The following is a 26,291-nucleotide window of genomic DNA, read 5'->3' as shown; positions in this document are numbered from 1 at the left end:
ACAGTATACAAAGCTGCCATTTCCTCTCACTACAAAAAAAAAGACACATCCGTGACATTTTGGGCCGAACGAAATTTTTTCTGTCATGCTTATGACACTTCTATGACGATAATTATGGCAAAACCCAGTATAATCATAGATGTGGTGGGCTCCTACTTCTATGACAAAAAATCATGACAGAAAATGGGCTTTTCGTCCTGGGCGGGCCGGAGACGCACCTGCATGACATTCTTTGGGCCGTCCATGACGGAGAAAATCGTGGTAGAAGAGAGGGCGAGGAAAATATCAGAGAGTTCCCGATTATGGTGGGTGGTCGAGGCCGAGCGATGCAGTGTGGTTTGCGCGTTTCTCTCGTACACGCGTGTGGTGCGAGCCTTGTCGCTATAACTAAACCCGAGCGATCTCCTGCTGCTATGGACTGAAGCCGATCGATCGATCCCTTCACTACTAACTGAACCCGACCGAGACTCCTATGCTACTAACTGAACCCGATCGATCGCTGCTGCTGCTGCATGCTTACTGAAGCCGATCGAACCCCCGTGCGAGACGTAGCTAGCCGGTTGGGTTGCCTCTGGACGAACAATGCCCGTTGCTACTGCGCGCGATACGTAGAACGAGTCGAGACATGGTGTGAGTCGATCCAGTTGGGTTGGTTGTGGATGAACAGTTCCCAGTGGGGGGTTGGATGAACAGGACCCCGGCCGTGTGTATAGGCGGTTGCCACTGGATGAACAGGACCCCATGGTATGTAGTACGTGGTTGCCGCTAGATGAACAGGAGCCCAAGGAGGCCGCCACACACCCCAGCCGGTTGGGGGTGGATGAATAGGAACCCATGGAGGCTGGTTGAACTGAAGCCGGTGGAGGCTGGATGAACAATAGCCCTTGGATGAACAGTGTCCGGTGGAGGTTGGAGACAGTGGATGAACAGTAGCAGGTGGAGGCTAGAGGAAGTCGACGGTGGATGAACAATAGCCCCTAGAGTCATGTTTTGTGGTACGCCAGACCCCTCCCGATGAACAGGACCGCCGTTTTGACCGTACAAGGTCGAAGAGAAGTCTGTTTCCTCCGTTTTGCGGTACGCCACAACCCTCCCGATTAACAGGACCCCGTTTCGACCATAGGAGCTCGAACAAAAGTTTGTTTCCTCCGTTTTGCGGTACACCAGACCCCTCCCGGTGAACAGGATCCTGTTTCAACCGTAGGCGGTCGAACAGAAGGCCGTTTCCTCCGTTCTGTGGTACGCCAGACCCTTCTTGATGAACATGACCTCGTTTTGACCGTACGTGGTCGAACAGAAGGCCCGTTTCCTCTGTTCTGCGGTATGCCGGACCTCGTTTCGGCTGTTCCGTCCAAGCCGGTTGGCTCCTATTGAACAGGACGCGTTTCGACCCAGTGGCTTCGCTCCCGATGAATAGGACACATTCCGACCCAGTCACTTGGCTCTCGGTGAAGACGACGCTGTTTCCTCCATTGCGACCCAGCCGGTTAGCTGCCGATGAACAGGACGACGTCGCCGTCGTCCGTTGCCTCTCCATGTTCACGAGCCCTGGCCGTACATATGCGCGAGTACGTGTTCGAGACCCCGCCCTTATGTACGTACGTAGCCGTATTTATTTTCTTGCAGCGTGGCTGTACGTATGTGTAGACGATATATATATATATATATATATATATATATATATATATATAGACGGGACTGTGTGACATGCTACGTCCGCACCTCTACTACAACACATGCATCGCCTTACTCGGACACGGTTCATCGCTGCAGAGAGACCGATCGACTAGTATGTACGTACACGATCGCGACCAGACAGACAACCCGACGTATGGTTCGACCCAGTGGGTCCCAGCTATCAGGGAGGATAAGGAGGCACTTCATTCCGTGCAAAGATATAGCTGGTGGGTCCCAGCTGTCAGGAAGGATAAGGATGCACTTCCTTCCGTGCGAAGATATAGCTGGTGGGTCCCAGCTGTTAGGGGGAAGAGTCATTTTTTTGCCCGTAATACGGACACACTTCCTTGCATACGAAGATATAGATGGTGGGTCCCATCTGTCAGGGGGAAACATTTTTTCAAGGCCCTTCCGGTAGGTCCCGCTATCAGGTGGAGGAATCATTATTTTGCGCGTAATAAGGAGGCACTTCCTTGCTGTGGCCGTGGATCCAGCTGTCAGCCTCTCCACGTACAGTCCTCTTCGGATGGAAGGCGTTCCTTGACCATGTTGACCTTGCCGCGCCGAGAGCACCAAGGCGGTGGAGGACGGTGAGGCCTAAGATGGGAACGATCTGGAGTCATAGAACAAGGGGCACTGGAGTCCCTAGGGGAGGGGAGTACGAGGGACTGGTTCGGCTGCCGGGTGAGGCTGCCTTCGCCGGAGAATAACAGAAGGTGTGGGTGAGCACAGGTATGACCTAGCCACCGTTGGGAGTAGAGTGGGGCGGCGAGGCCTACGTGGCGGCACAACCGGCCAGGGGAGGCAGATGGAGGCGCTCCAGCCGACGATGGTTTTGGCGGCTGGAGCAAGAGCAACTAGATTAGAGATTGAAGAAGCAGGATCGTCATTGGATGTCAATCCAACGACTATAGATGTCAGAATAATTTGTTGACTCTTTGTTTTAGACCATTATAAATCATTTTGTTCACTAAATGGACAACACCTTGCGCAGGCTTCGTCTAGTGGGCCATCAAAATTAGCTTCGAAAGCTGTGGCGGAATGCAGCCCACTTATTTAGGTTTTACAGCCCATTTCATTTTGTTTGCCAATACATCTATTTCATGGGCTTTGACTAAAAAATAATCTATTTCCTAGGCTGGTTAAAAATAATAATAATAGCCGATTACTATGTATGATAATTGTTTCGCAAAAAATACTATTTATGATAATTTACAACGCATTTGATTATTTATTCGAATACACCTATTTACTGAGCTGGGTCAACAATAATATTGCGTGCATGCAACACATTTATCATTTATGATAATTTACAAGCCATTTGATTTTAGTAGAAATGGACCCATTTTCTGGATGGGTGAAAAAACAATGATGGCCTGGACTGAGCATTTCGTATAAAAATAATATTGAGATACGAATATTATTAAAAAATTAAGTTGGGCTTGGTAATCTTACTATAAAAAAATGAACTGGGCTGTGCATTTTGTTAAAAGAAAGATAGGCTAGGATGGACTTATTTCAGGATATTGTGTACAACTATCGGCCCAGTTGCATTGCTGATGTTAAAAAAAGGCCTGTGTAGTACAGTACTACTTTACATGGTTATTCAGCCCACATTCAATGACGCCGGATAGGCCCAAACAAAGCTTCTGTACAACGTTTTGAAGTCACTGAGCTCAATTAAAAACTTAAGAAAAAAGTTAGAGTACAGTGGAACCTAATTAAAAGTTATCACAAGCGAAAATTCAACGGGTCCCACTTGTGTGTGTATGAGAGAGAGACCCATCGGTCGATGCTCGTAAATACATCTTTCAGCCATATGCATTGCTGATGCTCAGTAAAGACTTATATAGTTGACAAAATCATATAGAACATCATAACACACTGAACTTGCATACAAAAATTTCACGCATGCGGCACAATCAGGGTGGAAGCAGTGGATAACTACGGGTAGGGCTATGCTGAAACCAACGAACTTGTACATAACGGTTGATCGTCTTTATCAATGACGGGGAAATATCTTGAATGCTGTGCAAAGAAAACAGACAGACAACACAATAAGTTCTGCCAGCATATTAAGTTGACGTACAACCCTTTCAAGAAAAAGTTCAGGTACAAAAATAGAACAGGTCACAATCAAATGCACTGGCACATCAGTGCTTCACACCAACAACTCGGATTTAACTAGTATCTGACAAGATTCAGTTGTTACCTCAAATTAGAGCACATCCAGGCAGCCAACCCTACCTCTTCTCCCAAAGAAGCAGTGGTCTCCGCCGCGCGATGGAGTAGGCCCTGTGCCGTCCATCGTTCCGAGCAACACAGGGAAATTCTGACGTTGACTCCTGTAATGGACGTCGTTGATGGACCCTGGCACCAGCGGCGGAGGCAAGACTTCGATTGATGGATTGACCACTTCTTCGACAGGCACTAACACTCGATACAGGTACATCCCTAACGTGGTTCGCGGCGGCCTTGGTGGCGACGAGTAGTACAACCCCGATTCCCGCACTGGTATCTCAACACCAATCACCTTTGGTATGGTGGACGGCTTCTTCATCCATGCCATAACCGTCAGAGCCCAGCTGTGTGGAGGAGCAAACATACTTACGAGCTCACCTCCAAGGTCGTTGATAAGCTCATTCATGGACTCGCTTTTCCAAGCACGTCGAGGCATGCCGTGGAAGGTAAGCTTTGTTAAAAACTCAAGCTCAGAGGGCACCGAGCCCCATCCTGGGTGCCACCTATCAAAGCTCACCAACACACCATCCCAGAACAAACACCGGGAAGATTCGAACACATGACTACAGTCGAAAGTTGTCCGGAACCTGACGAAGAAATCAGCCGACGGCGGACAGACTTCGACGAGAAAGTCACTTATTTGGATGCCGTGCGCAATTCCAAGAGCTTTGACAAGGTCGTCCGGTGAAATGGGAGGCCGGTCGCCGTTGATGGTTACCATCAGCACTTTGCCGACAAACTGGTCGTCAAGCGCCGCCATGCCACTATTGAGCGACAGCACGCAGTGCCCGAAGGTAGGACGAACCTCAGGATCTCCGGCTCTAAGATCCGCATTGACCGGCGACATGATAGTGCGCTTGAGTATAGGGAGTACATGAGGGGGATTTGGGGAACTGGAGTAGGAATCGAGATTCCAGAGGTGGGGGAGGGGCGGGAGATTGGGGATGAAGAGGTCGGATGAATTTCGAACACGCGCCAATATGCTCTTGGCGCGCAAGGGCACGAAAACACCGGTGGTGCCCACATGTCGGCCTAAGAGTCCTTATTCTTTCTTTTTTAAGAGCCCAGCCTTTTTTGAGGATCTTTTGAGAGACCAGTCTGAGAGTCATAATTGACCTGTTTGGCATTGCGTTACTACTCAGCCCATATTCAACGACACCTCACTGGCCCAAACAAGTGTACATCATTGAAAAGACACTGAGCTCAAATTATAACTTGAAAAAAGGAGATATACTCTGAACACTGGAGAATGGTGATGCCCTCATTTCGCCCACCAGCAGTTCGAGACAATAAATAGTTCAAAAACAATGATATATACAACATTCATACACTGACTAGTGACCACTACTGACATAAACAGCAAGACATGATAGTTCATAAGAAGTCTTGCTACACCACCAAAACGCACCCATCTGCAGCGCTCAGACTCCCCTGATCTAGACGAGAATGACATTCTAAATAGAGGCAACTATTGCATAGTAAGAGTGACATAGACGAGGATGACCAAATGACAAGGATTGTGCATAACAAAAGAGAGAACTACCCATACTGTCGTGGAATTGTCACGATAGATGTCCTCAAGCTAGGACTTAGTCGTGGAGCCATCGCCGCTAGGAAGCTTGAAGGGGTTAAACGGGACAAGGAACACGAGGGTTTATACTGGTTCGGCCCCTTACTGTGAAGGTAAAAGCCTACGTCCAGTTGAGGTGGTATTGATTAGGGTTTCGATGACCAGGGAGCTTAATTGCTATGCCCGGCTCTCGACGAGATCTTTCTTACCCCTAAACCGCTGCCGGGTCGTCCCTTTATATAGAGAGGTTGACGCCCAGCAGCTCCTGAGAGTCCCGGCCGGCTCATAAGAGTGTCCGGCTCGGACTCTCAACTATTCTTGCCTTACACTACAAGTTCTACCATAATGACGGTTGTAACTACGGGCCTTAAGCCATCTCCGGGTCTTAAGCCCATCTTTTGGCCCACCGTCTTCAAGCTTGGCACCGGGCTTCAGGTGATGACCCTTATGAGTAACCCGGCCCCACCGGGCGGGTGACTCCGAGGTTTATATCCTCAACATTAGGCCCCAGATTGATTTGAGCCGGCTCATGTCAATCTTCAATTCTTTCGACAGAAAATCTCTGGCTTACAATCGTGTGAAGGCCATAACCCGGCGTGACGTCATCCTCTGGATTCCGGATAATCCGCCGTGATGTCATCTTCCATTAAATCCAGTTTTTACTCCACCATATCCGCAACGGATCTTATCTTTACTGCCATCCCGAAAATCGAGGCGTTTTATGGTGAGATAACCGCGCCGTGGCCTCCTCGTTTCTCGCGCCCACTTATGAATCTGGCCTTATAAATAACCCGACCCTCGGGTCTTTTCCATTCTCCCCCTTCTGTCGTCCTCTTTCTCTCGCTACTCTTGTGCTGCTCGAGCTCCGCCGACGCAGCAGAGCTCCGTGCCCTTGTCGACCTTGGCCGCTACATCACCCTGAACCGTCCAGAAAACCGCGGCGAACCCCCGCAGTACACCTGCATCTGTAAGTTCCTTCCTCTTTGTAGAATAGATCTACATTAAGCTCCTGCTGTTCTTCCCGTGTTCTTCGCCGTTGCTCGCGAGTTCTTGGTAGTTTTTATTTTTACTACCTTTCTTGATCTCTGACTGCATAGGACTGCTGCGGTAGTTGTTTCATGCCCATTCCAATGTTCATAGATCCCTTCTTACTGCGTACAGGCTCTGTTCAGGCTTATGAACTTCCTCGGCGTCTGTTTTAGGTCTAGAAACCTTTCCTTTTATTCAACCATTTTGATCCAAAATTTTCACCACGATCTGTGAAACTTGTTTTCACCACACTTAGTAAAAACTGCATCTGCTGAGCTATGGCGGCTTACATTTCCGGCTCAAAGAAGCCACGCGCCGTGAAATTTTGCCGGCTCATTTATGATAACGCTGTAGACAATTTGAATTACTCTCGCTTCCTTCAGCGGCTTAGATAACCCGATGCATTTAGCCATATGTCATTAGGCCCCTTCATAAGCCGCCACTTTAAACATTGAACTATAAATTCCCTCCGTCTTATAATTAAACCGGACATTTTCCTTTTATCATAGGCTTCCGACTTTCACCATGCCTCCCAAAGCTCCCAAAGCGCCCATCACTTGCAACTGGATGAGGTCCAACGTCACCGATGAAATCTTAGCAGATTTTGTGAAGACGGGTTACCTGCCCAAGAAGGACGTCATGTCTTACCGCGCCCCTGACCCGTCAGAGGAGAGACCACAGCCAAAGGACGGGGAGGTGGTGATATTTGCGGATCACATGAGCCGGGGCTTCACACCGCCCGGCTCAAAGTTCTTCAGAGATGTACTGAATTTCTTTGACCTGCGGCCACAAGATATAGGACCCAATTCGGTGTCGAACATATGCAACTTCCAAGTGTTCTGCGAGGTCTACCTTGGAGAGGAGCCCAGCCTTCTGCTCTTTAGAGAGCTGTTCTATTTGAACCGCCAGAACGAGTGCGCCAACGGGCCGAGCTTAGAACTTGGTGGAATCTCCATTCAGCGACAGAGAGACTGCCTTTTTCCTTACGCCGAGCCGCCAAGCCACCCAAAGGACTGGAACCAGATGTGGTTCTACTGCCAAGACACGTCGCCGGCTGAGGAGAGCCCGCTGCCCGGCTTTCGCCCTTCACGTCTGGAACCAACTCACCCTCTGTCAGACAAGTTAACTCAGGCGGAGCGCCAACCTCTGATCCCCACCATCAACAAAATCAAGGCTCTCATGGGAAATGGCCTTAATGGCATTGATCTGGTCCGAGTCTGGATCTCGTGGCGGGTGATCCCCTTAAGCCGTCGCCCCGGCTTAATGTGTGAGTACACGGGCCGGAAAGATGACCCCCTGAGACACAGCCGCAACGATCTTCCTGAAGACGTTGCTGAGGACATGACCAAGGCTCTCTTGAACGAGAGCTTGGTAGACTGCGGGAGGACCGTCTTAAGCCCCTTCTGCAAGACCAACCCGGCCCCAGCGGTAAGCCGCTGATCTGAACATCTTATTTTCTTCTGTAGATAGTTTTCATCTGAACCTTAAGAAATCGTCATTGTATTTTTCAGGCTGATGACAAATTCTGGAAGGTCAACTATGACCATGAGGCGGCCAAGAAAGGCCAGGAAGGCTAAGAAAGCCGCCAAGAGAGACGCTCCCCGCAAGAAGGGAAGCAGGCCCACTGCCTCAGAGCTGCTTCAACTGAGTGACAACTCCGAGTCAGGGGTAACCCCTGATCTTGTAAGCTCTTGTTGTATTTCTTGTTTATTTCTGTCCTCCTTATCAATACTGTTCATCAATAGGATGACACCGGAGCAAGTAACCCGGTGGTTGAAGAGGTAATGACACTTTCCTCCGACTCGGAGCCCTTGCCAAGGCTGAAAGTCCGAAGGGTAACCCGGAAAGTAAGATTTTCACATCCTTTAGCTTATCAAGATCCTCAATTTCTTTTGAAGCAACAGATTCATGAGAGCCGGCAGCACACCCGGACCAACAAGGATGCTGACCTCTCCTCCAGCTTACCTGAGGCATCCCGGAAGCGCCGGACCGAGGTTATCTCCAACTTATACCCTTTTCATCCTCTGGCGGGTGTTATACGTCAACCGCTCAATTCTTCTGATTCAAATTATCAGGAAACTTCACCCTCCTCTGGCGACTCTATGCAATCGAACCTTCCGGCTTTCAAGACCGTACCCGGGTAATGATGATCCTCTCTTGTTGTGCTTATCTTTACTCATACTTTTTTGTACTAATCTTGTGTCCTTTCAGTGCTCAAGCAAAGCTCAGTAAAAGAGCAAAGAAGAATAAGCCGGTCAAAGAGACGGTCTTGCCTGAGCCGGAGGTGTCAGTTCAAGAGCCGCCAGCTGCTTCTGCTCCTGACACCACCATTCCAGCTGATGAGCCGGCCATGGAGACTTCCACCAACCCGGATATCTCCAGCCCAGCTCAACCGGCTGATGACCCGGACGTGGTAATCACCCGGACGGAGTTTGTTGAGCCGGGGAGACCCACTGTGCTGGCCAGGCATTCTACCAAGGAAGAGTTGCTAGAGCGTAGCCGGGCCAATCTGGACCTCACCAATTACACAAACTTGAGCGTTGGAGAGATCGTCTCCGGCTATGTGTGTCAGGTGCACAAGAGCCGGGATTTGGAGATCAGCATGGTGAATCAGATACAACAGAAGTCTGAGGTACCACTCTACTGCTTACTACATAGTTATCTTTACCATACTAGCCCCCAAGTCGATGACTTATGATTGAATATGTTGTAGACTTAAGTTCCGGCTTACTTCCATGAATCGGTAATTTGTAGAGAGAAACGTTCGACATGCATTAGCCCCCAAGTGCCAAGTGTCTTTGCTTGGAAAGCGCTTGGGACTTTGAACTTGCATAGTAACTGTTCATATTATAACCCGGACATTGTGCAGGCTGCTTGCAAGAAGCTTGAGGCTGACATCTCTGATCTGAAGCCGCCTGAGGACGCAGGAAAGTGAAACCCGGAAGGCCAACGCCAAATTTGTGTCCAGTATTGCTGCTCAAGAGAAGCTGAAGAAGGACTTTGAAACTGAAAGGAAGACTTGGGCTGAAGAGAAGGCTGCGCTTGTAAGCCGGGCCGAACAGGCGGAGAAGGCTCTGTCGGAGAGAACCTCCGAACTCTCCGGCTTAAAACGCCATGTGTCACATATGGTCGCCGCCATCTTCGGTAAGTTATTCCACCGGCTTTCATCAAGTTTATAATCTTTATGCCTCGTAACTCCCATCATTGCCAGCAGCTTATCTTACTCTGTTAAACAGGTCCAAGAAGCGCCAACCTCAACCAAAGTATGCTGACCAAGTTGAAGGCCGTGTACACTCTGGTGGAGCAACTCTACACCGGGTCACAGCGGGCTCTGGCTGGGGTGGCCTTATCAAATGAGGTTCCGACTCACCTGGCGGAAGTACTTTGTCGGCTGGCCGTTCTTCCTCAACGTGTCCAAGAGCTGCGACGGGCCTCTGCAAGAGCCGGAGCCATAGCTGCTCTGAGCCGGGCCAAGGCGTTCCTCCAGAATTAGACCCGGCGGACATTGCCCTTGGCTATCCCAGCTTGAAAGAAGATGACACCCCCTTCGACCAAAGGGACTTTGCAGCCTGCGTGAAGATCGTGCGCCCGGTGGCCACCCTGATTGGAAATGACACGGATCTGACCAAGTACCAGCCGGGTTATGATGCAGAGAATCAGACGATCCCCACTCCGCGTTATGAAGCCATCAGCTTAGTCCCGCCGACTCGTAAGCACACCTTTGCCCCGGAAATTGACCCGGCCGGGTTAATTGACGAGGAAGCCCAATTTGAAGCTCTGAGCGGCATTGACTGGAAATCGTGAACTTTCCAGGTCTTGGGAACAGCCGGAGGAGCGGAGAGGGATGAGCCGGAAGCGTCGACCCAGCAAGCATCTTAACTCTGTAGGCGGCTTATTTAAACAATGCTTCACCCTTTTGGACTCGATGAGTCTTGTAATAGAATAGGACCAACACTTTAACTTTGCCGTGCCATCGTGCACGTGTTGAATGCTGAATTCCATTGAAGTTGCTTCCTTATATTTCTCCAGGTCATGATTGATCATTCATTTTCCTCAAGCTCAAATAGTTGTCTTTAACTATCCTGCATAGAAAAACAAAATCACAAGTCTCTAGGCGGCTTACCGCACTGAGAATCGTAGTCTCGTACATATAACCCGGAATAAAGATCTAAGTCATGAAAGACTGGTCTTCAATGATATCCTTGATATAACCGTAATAACACACTTACCGGCTTTTAAGCACACTTCCGGCTTATATAACCCGGGTAATAAGGCTGGTATCTCAATCCCGGTTTACCAGTCTTAACAACGCCGATTGTGTTCGACTAGTACTGTGAATCAAAGTTAAGCCGGCAAAGTGAGACCCGCCTTGCACACTATTGAAACAATCAGAAGAACTCGTTGTAAATCAGAAAAAACTTAAGGGCTTCCGGTTCGAATACGACCAGAGACCCGTCCCAAAGGGGTTATGCTAAGATCCGAATGCGATCATATAGCCCCCAGTGGGTGTGGCGATGCCAATCAAGAGGGTACCGACAGCTATGTTCTCTTTGGTTCGAATACGACCCATGTTTGAACAGGAAGCCCCCAAATGACCTTAAGAGTTGTTTAACGACGCTGATTCGAATACGATCCACGTCGGTTCCCGAAGGGGGTTGAACTATGATTCAAATATGATCAAAGAAAACTCCCCAATGAGCTCGGCACTTTGCCAATCAAATGGGTATCGACAGCTATGTTCTCTTTGGTTCGAATACGACCTATGTTTGAACAGGAAGCCCCCAAGTGATTATATTGCATATGGCTAGATTCAAATACGATCATAAGCCGGATCCTCCTTCAAGTTATCATGTGATCTTGCAATGAAAACAACACGTTCACCTTTGGAGGAGAAAAAAGGACAGAGGTCCTGCTTTATTGCTTATCATAATATATACATGGTTTATAGAAATATGTACATTATGAGAGCCGGTGGCTTAAGTGTAATAAGGCCGAAGCTGAGCTATGTTCCACGGCCGACGGGTCTCTTCCTCCGACTTACGTGAATCTTTGTGCTCCCGAATGTCAATGAGGTAATATGACCCGTTGTGCAAATTCTTGCTGACCACAAAGGGCCCTTCCCAAGGCGGGGATAGCTTGTGCGCATCTGTTTGATCTTGGATGAGCCGGAGCACCAGATCGCCTTCCTGGAAGACCCGGGATTTAACCCGGCGACTGTGATAATGGCGCAGGTCCTGTTGGTAAATCGCTGAGCGAGCTGCTGCCACATCACGCTGTTCGTCCAACAAGTCAAGAGCATCTTGGCACGTCTGTTCATTATCCGCCTCAACATAAGCCGCCACTCGAGGCGAGTCATGACGGATGTCACTGGGGAGGACTGCTTCCGCTCCATAAACCATGAAGAAAGGCGTGTAACCAGTAGACCTGTTAGGTGTAGTATTGATGCTCCATAACACGGAGGGCAACTCCTCCACCCAACAACCCGGCGTCCGTTGCAAAGGGACCAAAAGCCGGGGCTTGATGCCCTTCAGAATCTCCTGATTAGCTCTCTCAGCTTGACCATTGGATTGAGGATGAGCCACTGATGAAACATCAAGTCAAATATGCTCTCGTTGACAAAACTCCTCCATGGCGCCTTTGGATAGATTGGTACCATTGTCAGTTATAATGCTATGCGGAAAGCCAAAGCGAAAGATCACCTTTTTCATAAACTGAACCGCCGTGGCTGCGTCACACTTGCTAACTGGCTCTGCTTCAACCCACTTTGTAAATTTGTCAACTGCCACCAAGAGGTGGGTCTTCTTATCCTTGGACCTTTTAAAAGGCCCAACCATATCAAGCCCCCAGACCGCAAAGGGCCAAGTAATTGGGATCATCCTCAGCTCCTGAGCCGGCACATGAACCCGTCGCGAGAACCTTTGGCAACCATTACATTTACTGACCAAGTCCTCCGCATCAGCATGAGCCGTCAGCCAATAAAAACCATGACGAAAAGCCTTGGCCACAAGGGATTTTGAGCCAGCATGATGGCCACAATCCCCTTCATGAATCTCACGCAAGATCTCTTGACCTTCCTCAGGGGAGACACAACGCTGGAACGCTCCCGTAACACTGCGGCGATGCAGCTCACCATTGATAACAACCATTGACTTAGACCGCCGGGTTATTTGTCTGGCCAAAGTTTCATCCTCAGGCAAATCTCCCCGTGTCATGTAAGCCAGATAGGGCACTGTCCAGTCCAGGATGATGTGGAGAGCCGCCACCAGTTGTGCCTCCGGGTCAGGGACAGCCAAGTCTTCCTCTGTAGGCAACTTAACAGAAGGGTTATGCAGGACGTCCAGGAAAATATTAGGCGGCACCGGTTTTCGCTGAGAGCCCAGCCGACTTAAAGCATCAGCCGCCTCGTTCTTCCTGCGATCAATGTGTTCTACTTGGTAACCCTGAAAGTGCCCAGCAATGGCATCAACTTCACGGCGATAAGCCGCCATGAGAGGGTCCTTGGAGTCCCACTTTCCTGATACTTGTTGAGCCACCAAATCTGAGTCGCCGAAACACCTTACCCGGCTCAAGCTCATCTCCTTAGCCATCCGAAGACCGTGGAGCAAGGCCTCGTACTCAGCCGCATTGTTAGTGCAAGGAAACATCAACTGTAGCACATAATGGAACTTGTCACCCTTAGGGGAAGCCAACACGACTCCAGCCCCCGAGCCCTCCAATTGCCTGGACCCATCGAAGTGAATAGTCCAATATGTGTTATCCGGCTTTTGTTCGGGCACCTGTAGCTCCGTCCAATCGTTGATGAAATCCACTAAGGCTTGAGACTTAACAGCAGTGCGTGGTACATATTTCAGACCATGAGGTCCGAGCTCTATAGCCCACTTAGCCACTCTCCCTGTGGCCTCTCTGTTTTGAATGATATCTCCAAGGGGGGCAGAACTGACCACGGTGATAGGGTGACCCTGGAAATAATGCTTAAGCTTCCAGCTTGCCATGAACACACCATAAACAAGCTTCTGCCAATGTGGATACCGCTGTTTGGACTCGATGAGCACTTCGCTGACATAATAAACCGGCCGCTGAACCGGATGCTCTTTACCCTCTTCCTTGCGCTCCACCACCACAACCACACTGACTGCTCGTGTGTTAGCAGCCACATACAGCAATAAAGGCTCCTTGTTAACCAGAGCAGCAAGGACTGGGGGCTCTGCCAGCTGCCTCTTCAAATCCTCAAAAGCAGTATTAGCTGCATCATTCCAGACAAAGTCATCAGTTTTCTTCATCAACTGATATAATGGCATGGCCTTCTCACCCAAACGGCTTATAAACCGGCTTAAAGCAGCGATGCGACCCGCCAAGCGCTGGACGTCGTTTATACACGCCGGCTTAGCCAGGGAGGTGATGGCCTTGATCTTCTCCGGGTTAGCTTCAATGCCTCTGTTAGAAACCAAGAAACCCAAGAGCTTGCCCGCAGGAACACCAAAAACACACTTGGCCGGGTTAAGCATCATCTTGTAGACCCGGAGATTATCAAAGGTTTCCCTCAGATCATCTATCAAGGTTTCCTCCTTCCTGGATTTAACCACAATATCATCCACATAAGCATGAACATTGCGCCCAATCTGGTTATGAAGACAGTTCTGCACGCAACGCTGATAAGTCGCCTGTGCACTCTTGAGTCCAAAGGGCATAGACACCTAGCAGAAGGCTCCAAAGGGAGTGATGAACGCCGTCTTCTCCTGGTCCTTAACTGCCATTTTAATCTGATGATATCCAGAATAAGCATCCAAGAAACTTAAGCGCTCACAACCCGCCGTAGCATCAATGATTTGATCAATACGGGGAAGGGCAAAAGGATCAGCCGGACACGCCTTGTTCAAGTCTGTGTAGTCCACACACATCCGCCAGGTGCCGTTCTTCTTGAGTACGAGCACCGGGTTAGCTAACCACTCTGGCTGAAAGACTTCAACAATAAACCCGGCCGCCAAGAGCCGGGCCACCTCTTCACCAATAGCTTTCCGCCTCTCCTCATTAAACCGCCGAAGGAATTGCCTGACCGGCTTAAATTTCGGATCAACATTGAGAGTGTGCTCAGCGAGTTGTCTAGGTACACCTGGCATGTCAGAAGGTTTCCATGCAAAAATGTCCCTATTCTCACGGATGAACTCGATGAGCGCGCTTTCCTATTTTGGATCCAGATTGGCACTGATGCTAAACTGCTGAGATGAATCACCTGGAACGAAATCAACAAGTTTAGTCTCATCAGCCGACTTAAATTTCATTGCCGGCTCATGCTCCGTAGTCGGGTTTTTCAGAGAGGTCATATCTGTTGGGTCAACATTGTCCTTGTAAAATTTTAACTCCTCTGTTGCACAGACAGATTCTGCATAAGCCGCATCGCCTTCCTCACACTCCAAGGCCACCTTCCGGCTGCCATGAACCGTAATGGTCCCATTGAGACCTGGCATCTTGAGCTGCAAATACACGTAACACGGCCGTGCCATGAACTTGGCGTAACCCGGTCGCCCGAATATGGCATGATACGGGCTTCTTATCTTGACCACCTCAAAGGTCAATTTTTCCACCCTGTAGTTGTGCTCGTTTCCAAAGGCCACTTCCAACTCGATCTTGCCGACTGGATAAGCCGACTTACCAGGTACCACACCATGGAAAATAGTGTTTGACTGGCTGAGGTTCTTATCAATCAACCCCATACGACGGAAAGTCTCATAATAGAGGATGTTGATGCTGCTGCCTCCATCCATGAGCACCTTCGTGAACTTATATCCTCCCACCTGAGGAGCCACCACCAAGGCCAAGTGACCCGGATTATCCACCCGGGGAGGGTGATCCTCCCTACTCCACACTATAGGCTGCTCAGACCATCGCAAATAGCATGGAACCGCCGGCTCAACAGCATTCACAGCCCTCTTATGAAGCTTCTGATCTCGCTTACACAGACTGGTGGTAAATATATGATACTGTCCACCGCTAAGCTGCTTTGGATTAGTCTAATAACCCCCCTGCTGCTGCTGATGACCCTGGCCAGACTGCTGATTAAAGCCCCCTTGACCGTTCTGAGGATTAGAATTTGAGCCGCCGCCCGGGCCATGAAAGCCGCCGGCGCCTGAGCCACCGCCCGGGCCATTGTTGCCGTTAAAGGCGTTGGAATTCTTAAAGGCCTTCATGATTGCACAATCCTTCCATAGATGAGTAGCTGGCTTCTCTCTAGAGCCATGCCTTGGACAGGGCTCATTCAACAGCTGCTCCAACGTCGGGCCTGACCCGCCGGCTCGGGGAGGGGGCCTCCCCTTGCGTCTCTGGCTAACACCCTGTGAGCTGGCGTTGGCCACAAACTCTAGGCTGCCGTCGGCCTTACGCTTGCCACCTCCTTGGTTCCCCGGGTTATGCTGAGGACCCTTGCCATTGCCGTTCTTCTTTCCCTTCCCTGTCCTTTCATCGTCTGAAGCGGGGTCCTTGGTACTATCAGAATCGGCGTACTTGACGAGAGCTGCCATCAGCGTACCCATATCATTGCAGTCGCGCTTAAGCCGCCCGAGTTTCATCTTCAGGGGCAGAAAACCAAAATTTTGCTCCAACATTAAGACTGCAGAGCCGGCATCCATCTTATCCTATGAATGTATGATTTCTTTGACCCGGCGAACCCAATGTGTTGTAGACTCACCCTCCTGTTGTTTACAGTTAGTCAAATCCACTATTGACATAGACTGCCTACATGTGTCTTTGAAGTTTTGTATGAACCGGGCCTTCCGCTCAGCCCAAGATCCGATGGAATTCGGCGGTAGCCCTTTCAACCAAGTGCGGGCAGGCCCATCTAGCATCATGGTGAAGTACTTGGCCATCACCGCTTCACTGACCTCCAGCAGTTCCATGGCCATCTCGTAACTTTTGATCCAGGCTCCGGGTTGTAAGTCCGCTGTGTAATTAGGCACCTTCCTAGGGCCTTTGAAATCTTTGGGTAGACGTTCATTGCGGATAGCTGGCACTAAGCAAGGGACACCTCCAGTCCTCGTAGGGATACCCACGTCGACGAAAGTCGTCGGATAAGCCGGGGGGGGGGTCTGGTAAGCCGTCAACTGAGGCACCTGCTCCGCCTCTTGCCGCGGTTCTCTGTCTTGGTCTGCTGCGTGAAAGGCTCCGTTATGAGCCGGCCATGGCCAGGGGGCGGGTCATGGCGTCGGACATTACTTGAGCCGGTCGCTGAGGCCATGTGTCTGCTATAACTCGGGCTCCGGCCTGGACGAGGGGTCGAGTGGATCCTGTCCCGGCTGTAAGAGTACGCCTCTTGCTGTGCCAGCGCTGTCTGAAGGAGTTCCCTGACCCGGAGGGTTTCAATAGCCGTTGGAGAGTCGCCGTCAATTGGGAGGGCCGCCAGCCGTGCTGCTGCGGCGACCATGTTCTCCAGCGGGTTAGCATAATGACCCGGTGGTATTGGCACATACTGAGGCGGGGCAGGGCTCACCCGGGGAGGCCCCATCACTTGTGGCTGAACAGGGGTTCCAGACCCGGGCACTATGATCCTTGGTGGGTTACTAGACCCTGCACCTGGTGTTTTGAAGAGGTTTCGAGGATCGTAGACCGGAGGGAGTCGAGATTGGGCCTTTTGGTGCCTCCTTCTCATGACCTCATTGGACGCGTTCTGATCCATCGTGAGCCGGAAGGACTGCGCCTGAATCAACTGAGTTTGGGCGTCGAGAGCCGCCCTCTCCGCAGCCATCCTGATCCCTTCCGCTGCCAGATCTTCCTCGGCTTTCACTAGATCTAACTTTAACTGTGCCACCTCTGCGTCATGCTGAGCTTGATCCGCCGGGTCAACCGCGGCGGTCAACAGGGCCGTCATCTTGTCCGTGAGATCCATCAGCACCTGAGCCGGCGAGGGCACCGGGTTTCCCGCCCCAGCAGCAGGGTTCTGAACAGGCTGCGCACCGGCCATGAAGATTCCAACCCGGCTCGGCGGCTCAAACGGGTCCGGAATACTGTCACCATCAGAAGAACCCATGAGCCTGCCATCTTGATACAACGAGTTTGACTCATCTGGGGACGACTCGCCGTCAGAGCCGGCGGCCGTCTCATCACCGGGTCCAGATCCATCAGAGAGCCCTCCATGGACACATCCCACAAAAGCATGCTTCAAGGCAGGCAGGGCCCGGGCGGGTCGTGCGCGCTGAGCCGTCTCGATGAGATCGGCGCAGAGATCCAGCTCGGGGCCCGCCTCACCAATCTTAGCAATGAAAACATGAATTCCGCCGAAGGGGACCCAGTATCCGTACTCAATTGAGCCGGCGTCGGGGCCCCAGTTTGCATCGTCGATGTAGAGCTTGCCGCGACGACTCTTGGTCATCCGGCCCACAGCGTATCCCTTGAGCCCTTCGAAGCCGCCCTTCAAGAACTCAAATCCACCGTGCGCTGGCCCCACGGTGGGCGCCAACTGTCGTGGAATTGTCACGGCAGATGTCCTCAAGCTAGGACTTAGTCGTGGAGCCATCGCTGCTAGGAAGCTTGAAGGGGTTAAACGGGACAAGGAACACGAGGGTTTATACTGGTTCGGCCCCTTACGGTGAAGGTAAAAGCCTACGTCCAGTTGAGGTGGTATTGATTAGGGTTTCGATGACCAGGGAGCTTAATTGCTATGCCCGGCTCTCGACGAGATCTTTCTTACCCCTAAACCGCTGCCGGGTCGTCCCTTTATATAGAGAGGTTGACGCCCAGCAGCTTCTGAGAGTCCCGGCCGACTCATAAGAGTGTCCGGCTCGGACTCTCAACTATTCTTGCCTTACACTACAAGTTCTACCATAATGACGGTTGTAACTACGGGCCTTAAGCTATCTCCGGGTCTTAAGCCCATCTTTTGGCCCACCGTCTTCAAGCTTGCCACCGGGCTTCAGGTGATGACCCTTATGAGTAACCCGGCCCCACCGGGCGGGTGACTCCGAGGTTTATATCCTCAACACATACAGAACAAGCAGCAAAGACAACAAGTCAGTCGAAGAGGGATGATCCAACACCATCATAATTTGCAGCCCCGCTTCAACCACCAGTGATCCGGAGACACCAGTACTCCACCCTTTCGATGCAACAGCCCAATTACCTATCAATCTGAAGGCTTGAACAACATCACTGCCTGTCGGAGTTGAGACATCCAAGGATCAAAGTTAATCCAGATGCCTTTGTCATTCTCACCTTCTTTTGGCTCCAGGCTGTATCGTTGACAATCAGGGGAGTTTGCTCCCGAAGTCCTAGGCCTCGCCGTGTAGACATAGTTTTCCATAGCAAATAGAGCCTCTCTGCCATCAAGGTCCTTGCCAACGGTGATCTCCTGGTTAATCGGATAATTGAGTCTAAGAAACAGAGAGTGTGAACCAAGGCTGGTTTCCCGCCTCCAACTCAAAAATCCTGAAGGCCCCAACAAGCTGGTATCCTGCTCATAGACGTAACAGCCACTGTCCAGTTACTCACGTATTTCATGGTGCTTGTACACAGTGAGGTTTTTGCAATATAACTTTTCCGGCTCATGTGTGCGAATGATCATCAGTCTTTTGCCGTCGTCTGATCGAGCAAGGAACCAGTTGTGCTTCCCTGTTTTTAGCAAAGGTGGTGTGATTACAAAGGGCAATAACTGTAGGGACACTGCATCATATAAAAAAGGACAGGCATTGCTAATGTATGATCAGCATTGTTCACAGTATGAGTAGGATAATGCAAGAAACATCATTGATATGTCCCTGTTGGAACTGAGAGGAAAATGCTGGGAAATGTATACTGGATTCGAAAATATAGAAGTGCCATGCATGGTTATACTCATGTTATCTCGTATTCGATTCTTCAGAGGAAACTACCATGTCATGCATGTCATGTAATCATGTTCTGTCCTCACAAACAAATTCTTCAAGGAAATTAACAGACCATGCACTGTTATATACTCATGTTCCGTGGGCAAATATTTTGTGAGGATATTATTCTAGCCATTGATTGCTGAAGGGCGAATATAGGTATGTACACATGGTAAGCATTACAGGATTTCACTACTTCCAAATATAGAGTTCTCCACATGCACATTTACTTCCCTAATGTATGGTTAGATGAAACCAACAGTGTGATGCAAGTTTCTACATCACGAAAATGAGGAAACTAACATGGATATTGATACACACTATTTAGTAGTATATAGATTATTATAAAATAAGGAGAATATCCATATCTTCCTAACCGTTTGATTATTCAAGGGTACAAATTGGATGCAATGACATGGTCACAATCGCATGAATTAACTCATTCCAAATATAGCTGATTTACGACGTCTCTAATACATTGCCATAGTTCTACTCAAATTCCGCTCAAACAGGGATATGCCAATCATCACAAAAAGTTCAAACAGTGTCATGGCATTATCATTAACATCAGACGAAAACAACTTACACGCGCCATCCCAGCAATACGTGGTGCTATCTGCTTTGTCGATTGCGTAGGTGATGCCATTGTGTTCAATAGCATCACAGAAGTGTGTATCAGCTTTGAAGATCCACTGCGAGCTTAGTAGTCTCCAGCTAAAGAAGGCACTGGCGTAAAGATAGGCGAGTCCGCGATCGAACGAGGCAATTAGCATGAAGTCTGTGTAATCCGCATGTCATGTGGGCACTTGGCAGATTACAATCTTCTGCAAAACAAGGTCCGTCCAATTGACGTGGTAATCTAGATGACTTCGACCACGACGGTAAAACCCTATATAATCCAACGGAGGAAGGATAATCTCATGGGAGGTCTGGAAGTTGACGAGCACCAACTTTCTCCCGTCTTCTCTGACGCCAGCCATCCAGTGGGAGTTCATGCCGACCCAGTACATACCTGACAAGAAGTTTCAGGCGATGGTGATCGGATTGAAGTCGAGGGAAACTATGTACGACGATCCACTACATACCTGCAAAGAAGTTTCGGCTAATGGAGGTCGGCTTGAAGTCGACGGGCATCATGTACGCCTCTGTATCACGGTGAGCAAATCTCACAAGACCAGATAGCGGCAAGCAGGGTGTCTTGAACAGCTTAGGCCTCACTTCGACGATGGCCATGTGCATGTCCCTCGAGCATGCAGCCAGCCTCACGACACTCAACATATCCATACACGAACAACAGAGGTCGAGGATGTCACTGGGGAGATTGCTCCAATCGCGGGTCATATGGATGTTGCGTGGCTCGCGTTCGTCCATGGTGGAGTTTGGAAGGTGGGTTTTTGGGGGCTTATTTACGGGGGAGAAGGCTCTTGGTGCTGGAGTGGCTAGCGAGGGAATAGTGGTACTGGGGGAGGCGAGCGAGGCGAGGGTACGCGGGGGCACAGTGAGATGATGAAGAGTGACCTCAGGATCTCCGGCGAGACGGAGATGTAGATGGAGTGGTGCTAGGGGAGAGGGAGACGAGGCGAGGCATACTATACAGCGGCGGTGACAGTGACTGCACAGTGCACAAGGTGAGGTTTACTTTGGTAACCCGAACACGCCGCCTGTACTAGTGTCAGGCGCAACTACTACTACTACTACTACTACTACTACTACTACTACTACTACTACTACTACTACTACTACTACTACTACTACTACTAGTAGTAGTAGTAGTAGTAGTAGGAACATGTGTAGTACTGTATAGTGGAAATAGGTTTCCCGTGCTAGCATGCCTCTGGGTTCACTTCATCTTCCAGGTATCATCCATATTGCGAGCAGAACCAAATTCTCGTGCATGCGGAAGTGCGAACAAGGGCTTTTTCATTTTTGAGGATAACCGCATATTCCTTAACAGAGAATGTTGTGTCTCCCACGCACGCGCCAATATCCATTCGAACCAGCTACGATACATTTTTTATATCTGTTTGCATAGGTCCCACCTGCCAGGAGGGGTGCAGAAATAAGAAGGAATCATAAAATGTCTCGCCACGGTGATTCGAAAGAGTGTCCTCAACTAGCCAGTGGAAGATGTAGCACTAGAAGGATGGGCACGTACATGGACAGGTACCACTCCTCAGTCTACCCCCATAGCCTTTTCAATTAGTCTACCTAGCCATCTAATCAACTGCCTGCATGCCACTTCTCCGATTTACTTCTCCATTGGGGACCGATTTTCCTCGGCTTCTTCACCTCTCCTTCATCTTCATTTGCATCCAGACCCCACTACATTCACATTGTTTTAACCTCTTCTCATACTCCTAGAGTAATTCCAAAGCCCCTTTAAATAATCATCTTCTTCAGTTAGACTAGCCATCTAATCCTAATTCTCCAAACCATAGCCCTCCGGTCCAGTGGTTCCAAATGGCGAAACAGATCCAGATGCAGGTTTTTAGCGTCCAACATGTCCTCGTCGAAGGCTCGTGGAGCATAGTTGCCACCGTCACCGACCACCCAAGGGTTGTTCGGAAGTGGATCAACAATGTATCCAACTCCCTCCAAAAGGAAGAAATGAAGGTCATCGGTCTCGACGCATAGTACATGGAGCGTGCCACTGGGAAGATCCAACGCACCGCCGTCCTTCAACTGTGCCCCGAAGATGATGTTTTGGTGTGCCACATCATACACGCACCCTCCATACCAGGTGAGCTCCACGATTTCTTGTCTCGGGAGGATATATACTTATGTGGGGCAGCCACCGAAGGGGACAAATAGAAGCTGGCGCCATACAACCTTGATTTGAAAAGCATCGCCGACCTACAAACCAAAATCAAAATTCCCGTAGAAAATTGTGATAAACAGACACCATCCCTATTCGACGTAGCAAATTTTGTGCTCGATACAAATCTTCAGAAGGGTGATGAGACGCTGACATTAAGGTCGTCAGGATGGGACAATTATCCCTTGATGTACGAGCGGATAAAATATGCTACCCTCGATGCCCGTGTGAGTTTCGAAATAGCTGCAAGGTCTGAAGAGCTTGTTATGAAGCCGTGTCCCAAATAAAATGAGATGAAGAAGAAGAAGAAGCTGCACCAGCAGCAGGGCATTATGGATGGATGAACTATTTCCTCTATTGTAAAAAAATATTTCCTCTCTGTGTATATTGATATAGATGAACTATTTCGATGGTGTGCATGTCTTTGGAACAAGTAGCAGCGTAGGTCCGCTTGACTATAAGGAACTATTTATCCGCCTAGCTTTCTCTACTACTCCTTCCAGTGATCGTTATGCAATACATGTGTTAGTAGACATGACAGCTTGTCCATGGAAGTTGAACTATGGCGACCATCACGTTTCATACACTGCCGCTCGCGATTCCCACGACGCCGCTCCAACCCACGACACCATGTCCCTCGACGTGCGCCTCACCCCTCGGCCGCATCGCCCCTCTGCCTTTGTGTGCATGACATGTGGGCCAGCTGAAATGCGGCGAGCATCAAGTTTCTACGACAGCCACACGCGATTCCCACGCCACCGCTCGAACCCATGATACCACACGTCCCCCGAGCTGCGGCTCACCCCTCTCGGCCCCCATCGCCCCTCTACCTTCGGGAGCATGATATGTGAACCAGCCACCTATCGGGTCCACTGAAGCTTAGTCCCGTGGTCCCCGAGAGGGAAATTTAACTCCTGCGCCAGCCCTTGTGGTGCTACCGCTACACGAACTCGTGCCAAACTCGAGATTTGTTTCTTACTAGCAAGATGCCCGTGCGTTGCACGGAACATCAAGATGCTTTTGTATGAGTAGTTTATCTTGTGGGAGAAAAGGATGAACGAGGGAAGGCCTTATTTGCAAATGTGGAGAGGGGTGTGGGTATCTTTTTGCAAAATTGCCATAGTTTCCTTCCATGGACATCTACGCCTCATAACACCCCGACGGCCAGCTGTGACACCCTCGCCACAGCCAGGCCACCATCGGCCGGTTCAACTCGAACGAGTGAGTCACGAACGCCACCGCGACAACGGCCAGGAGGGCATCTCGAACCACACCGATGTCGCTTCCCCGTAGCCGACCTACGCTGGCATGTGGACGCATGCCATTGAGCCGCACGTCAATGTACGACGGCAGGAACGCCTCTAGGCTCAGTGGCTCAACTATGTTGAGTGCATCACGTTTGCAACCGGTATCCGTTGAGCAGGTTGCTCCCGCCCACGAGCAGACGCCTATACATATCCAACATTCCAGCCTCGTCGATGAGTGGTACATCCTCGGGACAGTGTAAGCGGTCATAATCTCGAGCCCAAGTCGAGCTATGTGCCCTGGGTAGATCACTGTTTCCCGCCCAAGCTCCCACCCGGCCGTCGTTGTCGTCGCACCACTGACGATCGGGAGCAACACCCTGCCGCTCATCCGGAGCGCGAGCTAGTCAACGTCATGTGGCACGTCACAACAGTCAAGCACCTCAACATGCGTCGGCCGTGAAGAGACTTTTCTTGTCCACAAGCTCCATGGTCTTGTCCAAGATCGGTGTGGTACTGCAGTCGAACATGCGGGTAAAATACTATGGGAGCAGCTGCATGTGCATGGCCCAGACGCTGATGTTGGTGTGGAGGAGGTGGTACTCGCTGGCGCCGCAGCGTGCTACATGGCTTAGGCAGTCACCCCTTGCAACGCTCTGGCGTTGCCACCGGCATTGTCAACACAGCTGATGATCTGGAGGAGGACCAGCAGGAAAGGAAAGGGTCTTGCATGCGTGTACAGATTCATGCAGGAAATTATTTCCTGGAAATACGGCCTTTGTTTACCTTTCTTTGAGGCTATAGATGACCCACATGAGGAAATCTATTATAACCATTGGATGAAAATTAGTGGTGCGGGAGTACGAATCGGAGCACGGGAGGGGAGCAGGCAAGCCTCGTACGCCGACCTGCGCCTCACCGCTCTCGGTCCCACTGCCGCTCTGCTTTCATGAGAATGACATGTCGGCCAGCCGCATTTCAGGTCCACATGTCATTGACTCATAGGCCGGTGCACTAAGTCACTGAAGCTCGGTCCCGTGGGCCCCGAGAGGGAAATGTAACTCCTGCGCCAGGCCTTCTGGTGCTCCCGCAGTACGAACTCGTGCCAAACCCGGAATTTGTTTCTTACTACTACCAATGTGCCGGCCCGTGAGTTGCAATGGATCCAAAGTATCTATTTAGTGGAGTGCACTCTAAACACATTATCTATTTATTTTTCTCTAGCCTTTCCTAGCCATGCAACCAAGCCACATAAGCTTCATGGGTGCCCCCCACATCATATTATTCATACTACGTTGACTGAAAAAAAGATAAATCACCCAAAACAAGATCTTCCCTTTTTTGTTCCTACGATGTTGTGCCGTGCACGTACCTAGTTGTATAGTGGTAGTACTAGTTGTAGTACAAACTTCGTTCTAGTAGGACTAGTAGTACGGAGTGCTCCTACTCTATCAACGAGCCCCATCCGACACCAAATTTCTTGGCTTCCATGCTACAGCTAGATCTTCCCCTCCTCGTTTCTGTTTTCCAACGCGGTGGGCCGGGTGCGGTTTACCGATAGTTGGTTTGCTCAACTGCGGTCCCACATGAAAGTGAAAATGGTACGCAACACGCCTTCCCTAGCTATGTGGCATTCCGGACGGGCCGTGGACAACTCCCGATTCCCGGGCGTGTGGGGGTGCGACGCGAACGCGGCAGGCCTTTTCCTTGTACTAGCAATGTGCCCGTGCATTGCAGCGGATCCAAAGTAGAATAGTACTTGTTCACAAACTTGAAAGAAAACACTCTTCTTTTCATATACATATATACCACTACAAATATATTACTTTTCACTCAACATATATTTCTTAGGATGTTTTCATGAGGTGATGGAGGGATGTGGTTGCTTTCGAGATAATAAGGGCTTTTCTACACATTGGAGCAGAGAAGTGGGCTATTGTTGCAAAAATGCCACAACTTACCTCACAACCGTTAGATGCAGATCTAATGGTCAGAAATGACAGATGGTAGACACACCATCATCACTAACTGAGTCTTTTATGGGAGTAGAGAAACATGTATAAATTGTAATATTTGGTTCTGCTCCTTGGCACGATAAGCAGGGTAGTAGCTAGGTTGGAGCATCATCGGTTTGGTCACATGCGGTCCCACGTGTTGTAGTGATATAAAGCCTAGCCAATGTGCGCTGACTGGGGGGCGGAACGACTATGTGATATGCGACGGGGAATGGACATGCTTCATGTATGTGTTCCAGTTTCTCGTTTTGAACTTGCAAACGTGATAGGCATGCTACACGAGTAGTTTTGAATTTATAGGTTCGCTCTAAGTTTTTGAATTTAGGAGTAGTTCATAGGTCGGGTCAAACATCGAACGTAAATTACGAAGTTGATGGAAAAGGTAAGGACAACTTATAAATTGATGGATGGAGTACTGGTTGCAGTGACTCTATAATTAAGCAAAGGGATCACACATGTCTGTATTGACTGGAAGGAGAATGCAATAGCACAATAAGAATTAAGGCCACGATGATGCGATCGCAGTGGTGGTTGAGGGAGTCCTGGACTAAGGGGTCCTCGGGCGTCCAGCCTGTTAGCCATGGGCCGGACTGATGGGCTGTGAAGATACGAAGACCGAAGACTGCACCCGTATCCGGATGGGACTCTCCTTGGTGTGGAAGGCAAGCTTGGCGACCAAATATGTATATTTCTTTCCTTTGTAACCGACCTTGTGTAACCCTAGATCCTCCCGGTGTCTATATAAACCGGAGGACATAGTCCGGAGGGGGGATAGACTCATTACCATAGTCATAGAGGCTAGACTTCTAGGGTTTAGCCATTACGATCTCGTGGTAGATCAACTCTTGTAAT

Source organism: Aegilops tauschii, chromosome 7 (assembly GCF_002575655.3).
Source record: "Aegilops tauschii subsp. strangulata cultivar AL8/78 chromosome 7, Aet v6.0, whole genome shotgun sequence".
NCBI classification, from domain to species: Eukaryota; Viridiplantae; Streptophyta; class Magnoliopsida; order Poales; family Poaceae; genus Aegilops; species Aegilops tauschii.
This window is presented reverse-complemented; position numbering follows the sequence as displayed.